Source organism: Triticum aestivum, chromosome 2A (assembly GCF_018294505.1).
Source record: "Triticum aestivum cultivar Chinese Spring chromosome 2A, IWGSC CS RefSeq v2.1, whole genome shotgun sequence".
Lineage (NCBI taxonomy): Eukaryota > Viridiplantae > Streptophyta > Magnoliopsida > Poales > Poaceae > Triticum > Triticum aestivum.
In genome coordinates, this window is record NC_057797.1 from 558,324,380 (window position 1) to 558,327,679 (window position 3,300).

A 3,300-nucleotide genomic window follows, 5' to 3' on the forward strand; every position below is an offset into this window, starting at 1 on the left:
GAGGGGCAGCCAAGGTGGGCCGCGCGCCTCCTCCCCTCTGGTCCGAATTGGACTAGGAGAGGGGGGGCGGCGCCCCCCTTTCCCTCTCCCTCCCCACTTCTTCCCCCTCCTAGTAGGAGTCCTACTCCTACTAGGAGGAGGACTCCTCCTTGGCGCGCCATAGAGGGCCGGCCGGCCTCCTCCCCTTGATCCTTTGTATACGGGGGCAGGGGGCACCCCTTGACACACAAGTTGATCCACGTGATCGTATTCTTAGCCGTGTGCGGTGCCCCCTTCCACCATAGTCCTCGATAATATTGTAGCGGTGCTTAGGCGAAGCCCTGCGATGGTAGTACATCAAGATCGTCACCACGCCGTCGTGCTGACGGAACTCTTCCCCGACACTTTGCTAGATCGGAGTCCGGGGATCGTCATCGAGCTGAACGTGTGCTAGAACTCAGAGGTGCCGTAGTTTCGGTGCTTGATCGGTCGGGCCATGGAGACATACGACTACATCAACCAAGTTAACGCTTCCGTTGTCGATCTACAAGGGTATGTAGATCACACTCTTCCCCTCTCGTTGCTATGCATCACCATGATCTTGCGTGTGCGTAGGAATTTTTTTGAAATTACTACGTTCCCCAACAGTGGCATCCGAGCCTAGATTTTATATATTGATGTTATTTGCATGAGTAGAACACAAGTGAGTTGTGGGCGATATAAGTCATACTGCTTACCAGCATGTCATACTTTGGTTCGACGGTATTGTTGGACGAAGCGGCCCAGACCGACATTACGCGTACGCTTACGCGAGACCGGTTCTCCCGACGTGCTTTGCACATAGGTGGCTTGTGGGTGACAGTTTCTCCAACTTTAGTTGAACCGAGTGTGGCTACGCCCGGTCCTTGCGAAGGTTAAAACAGCACCAACTTGACAAACTATCGTTGTGGTTTTGATGCGTAGGTAAGATTGGTTCTTGCTTAAGCCCGTAGCAGCCACGTAAAACTTGCAACAACAAAGTAGAGGACGTCTAACTTGTTTTTGCAGGGCATGTTGTGATGTGATAGGGTCAAGACATGATGCTAAATTTTATTGTATGAGATGATCATGTTTTGTAACCGAGTTATCGGCAACTGGCAGGAGCCATATGGTTGTCGCTTTATTGTATGCAATGCAATCGCGTTGTAATGCTTTACTTTATCACTAAGCGGTAGCGATAGTCGTGGAAGCATAAGATTGGCAAGACGACAACGATGCTACGATGGAGATCAAGGTGTCGCGCCGGTGACGATGGTGATCACGACGGTGCTTCGAAGATGGAGATCACAAGCACAAGATGATGATGGCCATATCATATCACTTATATTGATTGCATGTGATGTTTATCTTTTATGCATCTTATCTTGCTTTGATTGACGGTAGCATTATAAGATGATCTCTCACTAATTATCAAGAAGTGTTCTCCCTGAGTATGCACCGTTGCTTAAGTTCTTCGTGCTGAGACACCACGTGATGATCGGGTGTGATAGGCTCTACATTTAAATACAACGGGTGCAAAACAGTTGCACACGCGGAATACTCAGGTTATACTTGACGAGCCAAGCATATACAGATATGGCCTCGGAACACGGAGACCGAAAGGTCGAGCGTGAATCATATGGTAGATATGATCAAATAGTGATGTTCACCAATGAAACTACTCCATCTCACGTGATGATCGGACATGGTTTAGTTGATTTGGATCACGTAATCACTTAGAGGATTAGAGGGATGTCTATCTAAGTGGGAGTTCTTTAAGTAAATTAATTGAACCTAAATTTATCATGAAACTTAGTACCTGATAGTATCTTGCTTGTTTATGCTTGATTGTAGATAGATGGCTCGTGCTATTGTTCCGTTGAATTTTAATGCGTACCTTGAGAAAGCAAAGTTGAAAGATGATGGTAGCAATTACACGGACTGGGTCCGTAACTTGAGGATTATCCTCATTGCTGCATAGAAGAATTATGTCCTAGAAGGACCGCTGGGTGCCAGGCCTGCTGCCGGAGCAACACCAGATGTTATGAACGTCTGGCAGAGCAAAGCTGATGACTACTCGATAGTTCAGTGTGCCATGCTTTACGGCTTAGAATCGGGACTTCAACGACGTTTTGAACGTCATGGAGCATATGAGATGTTCCAAGAGTTGAAGTTAATATTTCAAGCAAATGCCCGGATTGAGAGATATGAAGTCTCCAATAAGTTCTATAGCTGCAAGATGGAAGAGAACAGTTCTGTCAGTGAGCATATACTCAAAATGTCTGGGTATAATAATCACTTGATTCAATTGGGAGTTAATCTTCCACATGATTGCGTCATTGACAGAATTCTCCAATCACTGCCACCAAGCTACAAGAGCTTCATGATGAACTATAATATGCAAGGGATGAATAAGACTATTCCCGAGCTCTTCGCAATGCTGAAAGCTGCGGAGGTAGAAATCAAGAAGGAGCATCAAGTGTTGATGGTCAACAAGACCACTAGTTTCAAGAAAAAGGGCAAAGGGAAGAAGAAGGGGAACTTCAAAAAGAACGGCAAGCAAGTTGCTACTCAAGAGAAGAAACCCAAACCTGGACCTAAGCCTCAAACTGAGTGCTTCTACTGCAAGCAGACTGGTCAATACAAGCGGAACTGCCCCAAGTATTTGGCGGATAAGAAGGATGGCAAGGTGAACAAAGGTATATGTGATATACATGTTATTGATGTGTACCTTACTAATGCTCGCAGTAGCACCTGGGTATTTGATACTGGTTCTGTTGCTAATATTTGCAACTCGAAACAGGGACTACGGATTAAGCGAAGATTGGCTAAGGACGAGGTGACGATGCGCGTAGGAAACGGTTCCAAAGTCGATGTGATCGCAGTCGGCACGCTACCTCTACATCTACCTTCAGGATTAATATTAGACCTAAATAATTGTTATTTGGTGCCAGCATTAAGCATGAACATTATATCTGGATCTTGTTTGATGCGAGACGGTTATTCATTTAAATCTGAGAATAATGGTTGTTCTATTTATATGAGTAATATCTTTTATGGTCAAGCACCCTTAAAGAGTGGTCTATTTTTGTTGAATCTCGATAGTAGTGACACACATATTCATAGTGTTGAAGCCAAAAGATGTAGAGTTGATAATGATAGTGCAACTTATTTGTGGCACTGTCATTTAGGTCATATCGGTGTAAAGCGCATGAAGAAACTCCATACTGATGGACTTTTGGAACCACTTGATTATGAATCACTTGGTACTTGCAAACCGTGCCTCATGGGCAAGATGACTAA